This window comes from Monopterus albus, unplaced genomic scaffold (genome assembly GCF_001952655.1).
Source record: "Monopterus albus unplaced genomic scaffold, M_albus_1.0 scaffold88.1, whole genome shotgun sequence".
In the NCBI taxonomy this organism is placed as follows: domain Eukaryota; kingdom Metazoa; phylum Chordata; class Actinopteri; order Synbranchiformes; family Synbranchidae; genus Monopterus; species Monopterus albus.
Genome location: NW_018127968.1, coordinates 869,069 through 880,896, shown reverse-complemented (window position 1 = coordinate 880,896; position 11,828 = coordinate 869,069).

Below are 11,828 nucleotides of genomic sequence, written 5' to 3'. Positions count from 1 at the left end.
TATAGCCCGTGTCACCTCTTAAATCTTAAATAATGGCTTCTTGCTAAAGCACGGTTTAGCAAAATAAGGTTTTCAATGCTCATTTTAATAATGCTGCTTTTCACCAAGTCACCCAGCTGCTCTTAGTGACATCTGATGCATACACATGAAGTAATCATGTAGCTAAGAATAATGGCCACTTATTGCTCTAAGAGTCAGAGGACTGAATAGTAATATACATGCATAGGCTTAACTCTCTTAATGACACATTTGATCATGTGACCTGACAAACAGGTATTATATAGTACAGTTTTGTTTAATTTACTGCATGCAGTATACAACAGAAGTACATCTACACTGCTTTTATGATTATTTGAGCAATGAGCAAAATGATGAAATTTAAAAACATTTCCCAAATTTTTTAAATTATATTTTACATTTTTAAAAGTAAATTCAGTTAATTAATGCACCGGTTTTATTTAATTTGGATAATCATCTAAGCTTGGCCTTGAGCAACAAGCTACTTTACATGTTGGGTTATAGCTGGTTCATTTCACCAACTTGATATTTTAGGCCACCACTTTTGGACCTAGCTGCTGGCCTAAATCTGAGTTTATGTTGCTTGCTATTTGCATCAGCTTTGTATGCATAACTAACATGATGTATGCAAGATCAGTAAGCATCATGCAAACCAAGAAATTATCTATAACGAAGCACAGATGAGAATATTTGTATAACAAAAGAGTATAAATTCTTCTGGGTGAATTTGGAAGCCGGAAGCTTTGTGAGTCACACCAGAAGTTTATGATACAAAAATTCAAAATGCAGATTAGTTGAGAGGGTACGGACAGCACAAAGGCTGGCAGTGTATTTTTACACAGAAGATATTATTATCTCAAATTGTAGCTGGTGATGACAGAAACTGTAACTCTGTTATCAGAAGCCACAATAATGTGATTAATTGTTTGATGGGTTCAGGCATCAGTTCCTCATATAGTAATATCCCACCATACTGTATGAATCCCAGTTAGTTTTTGGTGTTTATTTTTAAAAACAACTATTTTTATACATTTTGCTTGTCTTATTATGATCATGTAACAGTTTCCTTGAGCTCAATTGATTTCTTTATAAAAGTATTGCTTTTTGCAGCAGTTTGCAAAACCTCAACAGTAACCAAATCTACACAATATACTGTAGTAAATGTGACACAAATCTAAATTGAGATTAGAGTGTGATGTGACAAAGTGATACACTTCTTAAGGACCCAAACTTAAAATAAATGGCTTCTATCAGTGTAATTCCTAGTTTTACAAGTTTGAAAATGACAGAATCTGTCACTATAAAACTAAAAACAACAACCCGGACGCAGCCCAAATTTCTCCTCCATGCAGGCAGTTTGGGTGTATTTGCATCAGTGCAGTAGTTCAGCTGCATATGAATCATAAAAAGTGTCTCTTTCCTCTCTGTAATATATTCATGCAGTCACTCTTCTATGAAAGAGTGACTGAGACAGGAATTACTTGGCTTTGTGGGAGATTTGTTTGTGTGACACATTTAGAGTGACAAGTACACAATGATGAAAGTATTTTTGTCAGTGTGCATGTTACACTCACAACTATTTCCCCCTCACATTTCTTCCTCTGATGAAACCCATGTAATGGCTAAAGACCTAACTGAAACTCTGGCTGGCTCTACATGAGTGTGACTCAGTGAGCAATAAGCAGCGTTAGCACATTACACACACATGATTACGTGGCCATTTCCTCAGTGAATGAGTCTCATCAGAAGTCACTGAAGAAGCCACTGAGTGTGTAATTGTTTCCCATTAGGGGAAACGTTGAATGCCATTGAGTCGCATCTCACTGCAGAGTTTGCTGACGAATGCTTACTGTCCACTGAATGCAGCAGGCTAACTCTGCTGTAGGTTGTGATGGAATTTGCTCATACCCTCCAAACCACCAGATCTGTTTTAGGGTGGAGGTGGTGCATCATGTTTCCCTATTTCTTCCTAGTGAGAAAGAAATTGCAGGGCAAGAGTTCAGATGTTTGCTGATTCAATGAAGTGACATGAGTTACGTCACCGCCTGGAGCACTAATGTCTCTGTAATTCACTTGCATGCAGTCAGTGCTCTTTACGCAGCAGTGTGTGACTGTGTTGACCATGCATTCTTTTAATGTGTTAGGGTTTGCTGTTTTAAAGGATTAAAGTTGGAGATGATCATAAAAAAATGTCTACTGTCTCCTATTTGTATGGATTTCCTATTAGGTGCACAGGCAGTATGTTGTTGGAGCTGGAGTCTTGGTATGGTCTAAAGAAGTGTCTTCCTCCTGTATTACCATATCATTTGACGCATCACATACTTGCAGTGAAGCCTACACTACAGTGATGAATAATCTTTAGAATGTGCCCTTATGAGGGTGCTTTAAATAGGATAGCTTACATGGCAAATTACAGGCTGGTCAAAAGTTCAAATGAGGCCAGGTGTGTCAAGTAAGACCTGAAGATGAGACACGGGGAAGGCTTTTCTCAGACAGTCTTGGCTGCTGCACTGTTAGGTTCATGGGGAGAGGAGGAATAATCTCCCCTGTGGCGGGGAGGTTTGCTTTACTCTGCTACCATCTATAGGATGGAAATGAAAAGGTCCTTGTTAGTGACTGGGGAGGTAGGAAGAGTGTCTCTACACGTGTCCTCAAAACAAAGGTTAAACAGAAAAAAAAATTGAAATTGATATATTTCAATTAAAATAATAAAACTAACTATTTCAATATACTATGGGCAAAACCTAGAAGCATGAAATGCTGCAGTTGTTTGATACCTTACATTTGATTGCAATAGGTCACCACTGGATGTCAGTAAAAGAGAGGCTCTGAAGACGGATACTGGTGGATGTCCCAGGGTACTGCAAAAGGAAAAATAAGACAAAAAGAAGGGCTTTTCAAATATGTTTTACAATACTGGAAGTTTTTATGTAACAATAAATTAACTAATTGGATGTCTCTTTTTTTTATTTTTTCAAAGAAAGCCGTGTATACAACTTACCGTACAGTAGATGCTGCTCACATGAAACTGTTCCATTAAGTTTTATACAAGGTTTACAGTATGTCACCTTCTTAACAAGAAGAAGAATGGCCTTACTGGATGGGAGAATGAAATGTAACAGCCCAAGCTACTGTATTTTTCTATGAACTAAGAACAGAACATTTAGGCTATTTACTGCAATCTAGTTTCAGATGGTGACTTTCTCATTGAAAGCAATTTCAGAGCCCACCATGATTTGGAAAACAACACACTAGCACACACGGGTCAACTTTAAAATGCTGGGTTGCAATTTGCATACAAATATCATCTGATTCTATTTCTGGAACAGATGAAGTGAGAATAAACACTTACCTACTATTTAAACCACTTTGACCAGCAAGAGTATCACCACCAAAACACCAAAAGCTTCAGAAAGTGGCTTTGGGTGTATTTTCCAGAATATTTGAATCAGTAATTCATGTTGCTGACTTTTGTTAAATGCCCTGCCACTGGTGACTACTAAAAGACTATATAACTTGAGAATAGAGAACACTGCATAAATATACCATAGGTTACTAGTCCCCTACCGTTCAGTTTCTCTGTGGTCACGTCACCTGTGAGAGAACGCTTTCTGTTCTGATGGCAGTGATAACAAGAGCCATGCATTAGTGTTGAAGCTGTACTGACCTTAGTTCAGCTCACAGAGGACTAACAGTAAAATGATGGATGTACAGTAAGTCATGCAATAACAATGAAAAAGATGTAGAAAACTAATTTATGGTACAGTACTAAACAGTGGAAGAGTCCCAGCCTCGTATAGGCCGCAGTGCTGCTTAGTGCGTCAGTCTTTCCATCTGAATCTTCTCCACTGTTCTCTTGACCCACAAGCGTGCAACCACAAGAAAAGCGCTGACAGTTGAAAATCAAAGGTGAGAGGTGTGCCAAAGTTACTTGTAAAAATTGCTTTATTTTTTTACTTTCTGTCTCCATTTTCCCTGAGTTGCAAGATGAGCTTGATGTGTGAAATACTGACTGGCAGAGTAGACAGTTTCTCCAACAGCAAGAATTTAATAACTTTATTTACAACTCAGTTATGAGACTGATGCTGTTAATTTTGATTTTGAGAACAGCTCTAACTGCAACTATAGCCAGTTAAATTATAAATTTAACTTTTACTGTTTACTTTATACTTTTGAGAACTGAACAGTTTTATAAAAAGAGGAAAATACCACATTATAAATGTTTTGGCACTAAAAATGTAATTTTTTTTTATTGTTCTAACTTTCATCTGACAAATCATTTACACCACAGAGGCAGACGGCAGTGACAATATTTCAGTTTGAGTAACAGAGTTGTCCCAGCCTCTTCTGAGAAGTACAGTAATGCCAAGCCTTTCAGACTCACTGACAGCTTGTCAGCATCACTACGCAGAAACAACTGTGAGTGTGACCCACTGATACCTTGCAGACTGCAAGTACATACTGACTACAAAGTAGAACACAGAGGTGCCGTAATTCAAAAACTGATTTCAGTTTGAGTGTTATTGTTCTGTGGAGACCCTGTCGTCACAAACAGCAGTGTCCTATAAGGACAACTGAAGTTGTTGTGGAGGCACAGGAACTCTCATCTGAAGTGACACTGACAAATTAAATGCAGAAAAATAGAGGGAGGGGCCAACTTGCTGCGTCTCCCCAGCTCGCAGTCAACATGATGCAAATGGCATAACATGAAGGGTTGACATTTAGTTTTGCACTTTGGTTTACAGTATGTGTGGTTGCCCTTTAAATCACTTGCGATCGTTTTGAACATGACTCTTTTGGCCAACCCGTTTGAGGCCCCATCCCATAATAACTGCTAATATACTCTGTAGAGGAATTTCAGCTTTGGTGCAGTCAAACTGAAAATGATGAAAAAAAATTATCATCAGTCCAGATCTATTTTTGGAAATGATAGCGATCACGGTCTACTGCTGACATTCAGATTAGGTTGAATATAACACTTGAACTGATGAAACTTCCTTCTCTTTATTTGTCTGCATGGAAAAAAAAGTTTTGTGTTCACATTTGTTTCCTGTTTTCAGTTCACCTCACTGCAGCTGTGTATCCATTTATGTCAAACCACCAGTGCTTGTATCCCCACATCCCAGTGCCAGGTTCCCTCAGTAAACATGTGTCTCTCTGCTTCATGGCAGCCCTCTCAACCTGTATCTTGCTTCCCAGTATATTTTCACAGTTCAGGCTGATTAGCAGGTGTGTGCTGCTCTACAAACCCCACTTTCTCTCTTTCACTTTCTTCCTGTGTCAAATGTATTCATCCCTTTCTCTCACTTGCTGTCTCTCTCAGCTTCTCTATTATTGCTTCACTCTGTCCTTTTCTCACTCTCTCAGTCCGGCTTCCCGAGAAGCATCTGATGTGTGTGCTAATGTAAAGGGTTAGATGTACCTGCATGTCATAGTTTTTGTCTTAATGGCTTCTGTCTGGTTATCTGCCTCTCTCTGCTTGTTGTTCACCCCACAGTTCCTTCCCACTAGACAAGGCTGCAAAACGTGGGTAAGCAAAGGAAGGAAAGTGGAAGTTCCCCCACAGTCCTACTTCCTCCCCACACGAATACTGTGACCTCGCTCTTTTAAGAGCTCTGACCACAAACCCAACATTACCCAGAGGCCTTTGCAATGAGTCTTCCTCACTGACACGGTGACTGTGCACAGGGTGTTAAAAAGCTGGCCTCAAAAATCTAAACTAGCACCTTCATTTCCAGCTAACTGCAAACGTTTATGTGATTAGCTTAGCAACTTTTGGAGAGTTCATTTGCTCAAACTCTAAAATGTGTAACTTGTAACATTATAGCAACAACAATCCATGAATATGCTGTATCGGCCAAGTGTGTTGATATAGCATAAAGAGCCAGTGGCACAGATAATCACTCACGCCAGTGCAAAGCCGACACTAATATTTCCCACACATTCTCAAGCTCAGTAGCACCAGTCGTTCCAGTCCAATGTTTCAGTGGTGACACTGCACCAGTCAGTTTCTGAACTGCATTAGTCTTTTTCCCAGGTTCTCACATTACATCAAACATAAGCAGCACATGCGATACCAGATTTCTACAGTGCTTCATCTAGTTTTTCGAACTTCTAAAATGTGGGTGTGTAACAGAAACGTATAAGGTGTGTGTGTGGTTGTTGTGTGTGCTTGTGTGTACGTGGCATGTGTGAAGTTTTAAGGGCCAGTCCAAACATCCACCACTACCTGGCAGGAAAAACAGGAATAGGACTTGTCACCAGGCGATTGCACAACCTCGCTGAGGATTCACACTCACACTGAAAAAGATCTGGAGCTGCTCCCTGCTCTGTAACATGAAACCCAGAGGACAGGCTATGCCACTTGTAGCTCAGACAAAAGCAACATTGATTCCAACGTGCTATTAAATTAAAGTGAACATATCCCCTACCCACCCCCCACCCCCCTTTCCCCCCAATCAACATCAGTTGTTTTGTAAGTAATTGATGCTTTTGTCTACTCATAGAAACTACTACAACTTAGCCAAGGATTATATTTATACATGGTCATATTTTGCTCAAAGTATAGTGTATTTTTATTAGCATGGTTTACTCATGGCATGCTATGTACTGGCTGAATGTTTGTCAGACTCCAGTTCCTCTATGGGGTGTGTTTTGGTTTTAATCTGAGTGTGTGTGCTTGAGTTAATGTGTTGAAGGAGAAAATACACAAATGGCACTCAGGCTGAACAATAATACTGTAATTCCAATAGAAACCCCCAGGTTACACTGACATACAGTGATTCTCAATGCAGAAGTGAAGTACAAAGCATGCAGATACTGTCAGAGAGGGTCTTTACTGTAACAAAGGATGTGAGTGACTGCTGGAATTTTCAGCCTTCAGTGTCACGTAGGATCTGAGGAACAAAGCCCGTTCAGTCCACTGCAACTCAGATATTTACAGTAAATGGCATATTGATCAGACGCATCAAAGAATGACAAGACTTCTTTGAAGCTGTGAACATTTCATATGGACTATGTGCATCCTCTTATATCCTTGGTCTCTACACTCTCACATGGTTCCAGCTTAAGGTTCCACTGCCGTCAGCTTTACTGACAGCTCAAAAATATGACGTTGACTGGCCACTTTATTTTCCAGACCCAAGTAGTTTGAAATAATCAGCCTGTAACACTGTAACAAACCAACACTCACTGAAACACTTTCTGTACTAATTACTAATTACTTCACTGACAGCCGGCTGCTAATCTATTTCAGAGATTTGGTATATTCTGAGGTGTTACATACACAATGTTTTATTGATTCAAACTTTTTTTCCAAATAGCACAGAACCACTGTCCACCATTCTTTAACATGAATTGTCTGCGGTACATCGCACCCTCATCTGAATCACAGACTGTGGTGATCTAACACTCACCAAGAGGAAAATATTTAATACAAACAACTGACTGCTCCCCTCAAGAGCAACACTTCATCTAGGTATTCACAATTTGAGTTCTTCTTTTATTCTTCTCTGTGATGGTGTAACCCTGCGACACATCTCTCAGTCATAATTTAATTTCAGAAAACTAAATTCATTTGCATTCTTCCAAAACAAAAACATTTACTATTCTTTGCTGGAGCGAACAGTTACAGTGAAAGGTTAATACTGGCTGAGAACAGGCTTTTTGCCAGAAGAGCAGCACAAAGACAGGGCAGGTGTATCACTCCTGTGCTCAAAGTATGAGTCAAACAGAGATATGATCTAGATGGGAACAAACAACTACTGACAGGCAGGTAAATAGAGGAATCTGAAGATGAAAAGATACAGTTTGGGTCTTTTCTGACTTTACACTTCTCAGTTTTGTTACCGCCTTCAGCACCTTTGATTTTTTGTGTGTGTGCCTGTGTGCAATACACAGATTAAAAGAAGTAAGGGGGTGAGGAAGACTGCGCTGACATTTAGACGCTTCAGCAGGCACAGGCGCCCGCCTGTTCATAGACGGGAGGAGAACAAACACCAGACATTACTTTGCAAACTAAGCAAAGCAATTAAGATTGTACAGTATGGTGTAGCAGGTCTGTCTGTGAAATTAATTTCTAAATATTATTCTTTACTTAGAAATAGAAGATTTATAGTACCAAACACAGCGCTTTGCACCCAGCTTCCTCAGATGTGCTCGTTACTTTACTAACACTGAAACTGCCAGCTGCTGACATTTATAAATGTATTTAGGCAATTAATTACATTTTCAATATTTGATGCAAGCTAAGTTCAAGTTAAAGGTTTAGTTTTTTTGAAGGCAGTGTAATCAGCCCTTCTATTGACCTCTGTGACAGATTAGACCAAGAATAATTCAAATCATTATAAGAAATATGATCATAAGGTAAAATGTGAATCCTGCTTTAGTCTGTTCATATACACCTGTGCTCATGTCAGCAGTGACTGACTGCTATTTGAACTTAAAGCAAATGAACCCTGCCCCATCAGAGAGCTGTTCCCGCTCTCAGTGTAACCTTTGTGCTTCACAAGTGTGGCTATTCGTCTTGCTCACTTTTCTTTGCATAATTCACGTCCAGAAAATTGGCAGTGGTGGAAAGTAACTAAGTACATTTATTCAAGTATGGTACATACAATATTGAGGTATCTGTACTTTACTTGAGTATTTTTTATTTTGTGCTACTTCATAATTGGCTTCACTACATTTTATAGCCAAATATTTTTTTACTCCACTACATTTATTTTGTTATTTAGTTACTTTTCACAACCAGATTAATACAAAAATGACAGTAGAATCATAAGACTTGGTGGAAAATTCACAAGCTGCCCAACATTGTGTAAAGTACTTCAACTTATAAGCATATACGCTAATTAAAACTAGCTCCCTTTCACCAGAGGCAACACATTATAATACAGTAATATGATATACATTAATGTTAAATGGGGTGACTGTGTTCAATGGGTAGGGTGGTCTCCCCCAACCGGAGGGTTGGAGGTTTGAATCTCGGTGCCTGCAGTCCATGTGTCAAAGTGTCCTTGGGCAAGACACTGAACCCCCAAGTTGCCCCCGATGGTTAGAGCCATCGGTTGAGTTGGCACCGCAGATGGCTGCCTCAGTTTTGTACCGGAAACAAATTCCTTGTGTGTAACATACTTGGCCAAATAAAGGTGATTATTGTTATTATAATGAGTACGTCTAGTCCTTTAAGTATGTTTCGGTATACTTTGTACTTTTACTTAAGTACCATTTTGAATGCAGGACTTTTACTTACTTGTAACAGAGTATTTATACATAGTGTTACTGCTACTTGTATTTAAGTAAGGGATCTGAGTACTTCTTCCACCACTGGAAATTGGCCTACTAAGGCTTACATGGTAAATTCACCTTAAATAGAAAATCATATACTGTTTTTTGTTTTCTATAGATTTGTACAGCTGGGGAACTTCCATGAGTCCCTCAATGGGCTAAACAGCAGAGAGACAGACTTACAGGGTTGTGCACCAAATCTTGCTCTATCAGAAGTCATTTCTACTGTAATGTTAACTAATTTACTAATTACCGAGTGCCACCTAATGATCTAATCAGTGCTTGTGGATCTCTACTTGGTTATACATAGTCAAAACAATCAGAATCCAGTTGTAAACAGGGGCAAAAAACATTATACTCTATACACATTAGTGGTCAAGTCACCTCTCCAGACATATTTAAACTTTTTTTTTTTCAGTGTAATAACTTTTTCTTGATATGCTCTTGCAGGTTGTTGATACTGTATTTTCTTTTCTCTTCAACTAAAATATTTTATTGAAAGTAGGTTACAGTTTGCATGGTTTAAAGAAAACTACATAACAACACGTCTGACTTCCTGTTTCAAAATTCACAGAACAGGCAAGGCAGTAAAATAATTTCTTTAATAGTGAGACCCCATGCCTTAAAAATATGCAATGTATTCTTCACAGCAGTGTGTCTGCACATAATGTCATAAACATTGAAAAAACAGGGCTGAACAATCCTCCAGCTTCCTTCATCATGTTTGGTGTTGGACTGATTTATGTCAAGAGAAAAGGATTTTGACTACTTTTTGATAAATAAGTCATATTTTAGGGCATAAAAATACACATCCTCTGCAAAAACCTGAGAACCCTCATGTCAGAAAATGATTAATATCAGAGATGATGAATCAGCACACCTTCTAGATTTCAATATTCACTTCCAAAATATACACCATTCATATATTATTTCTTAAAAAATACAATGAACCTGAACCCTGTCTCTTACAATTTTGTAAACATTTTTAAACTTAGAAAAACACAAAGTTCACAAAACTATTTGCATCAACATTTCAGCAGAAAAATAGACATTTTGCACACTTACTTTGAAAATTTACAAAAACATCCTCGCAATCTGAAACAATACCAGTGATTTTAATTTTCAAGTAAAGCCCTCACACGAGGGCTGACTTTTTTTTGTTGTTGTTGTTCATATGGCTGTTTCAGTTAAAGAATTTGTCTGCATCTATTCTTCAAAGCATACGTACTCTGAGGACAATATATCTATGCCCCAAAGTGTTACCAAATGAAACCTGAATAACATTCGAATATTACCCCCAGTTCAATTTGATTTAGTCTGCGCTTATTATTAATACCTCTGAGGGGGATTAAGAAAAAAAAAATCAGGGTGGCATTAACTTATGTTTCACCATAGGATAATAAAATAATATGCTGTTTTAGAAGGAATCCTGTCTAAACAGATAAGGCTTTTAGATAACAAATATATACAGCAATAATATAATAATGTATGGAGTCAATGTCACAGATGCAAAGTGTAAACAAATTTCAGTGCCAATACCTTACAAACTATATGTTTTTATGCTGGCTGGGTACCGGTTGCACATACTGTAAAAGAAGCAACATGTAAACAAAGAGAAAGCTGCCTTTTGATCACACGTAGATACTGAACATAGATGAGTAGATAAAGAACAATCAACTGCTTATAATGTTAGAAAAATGACAAGTCTAAAACTAATAATGCCAAACTTCTTGTGAATAGTGACACAAAAAAAGACAGCATATAGCAAAACCCACATGGAGTCTTAATTTCCAGTGTGTATCTCCGATATTGTTCCTTAAAAAAAAGACTGACCTGTGCTCTGATAGCAGTGGTTTTCCACTTCACCTACACATTAATGTAACAACAAACACACAATGCTGCTTAAAGTCAGGGCATGGACATAAAGTGCATGGCCAACTGTACAAAGCACAGTCTTATCTGAGTCGTTTCACAGGGAGAGACAGTCAATCTATAATCCTTCAGCATACTACAGATGAGCTGGATGTGAAAACCCCCTACTTGTCATTTACGTGTTGCATACGTGAGCTTTTAATGTAAGAGTGGGTTTACAGAGGTGACTTGGAATGCTACAGTTTTGGGAAGTGCCTTCAGAATCGTACGTGTGGTAACCACAGTTCTTTCACAATTTTTTTTTTTTCACACTCTCTCATTCCTGACCTTCAACACCATGGCGATGCAAAGAACGAGATGCAAAGAGCAAGGAAAAGTGAAAGTGTGTGTGTGTGTGTGTGTGTGTGTGTATGAGACGGTGTTTATGAGAGAGAGAGAGAGAATGAGCACCCCAAACAGTATCAGGGTAATAATACTTCAGAAACCAACCTGCCACACACATTAACAATCCCCCTTTTCCCTCTAATTCCAATAATGCAGTAAGTTCTTGGTGCTCAGCTTCAGCTGTGCTAAGTAAAATGTGAAGGTGCAAAGGACAAAGCACCTGTGTGATGTTACCTTACATACAAACAGGATGAAAGTTGATATTTAGA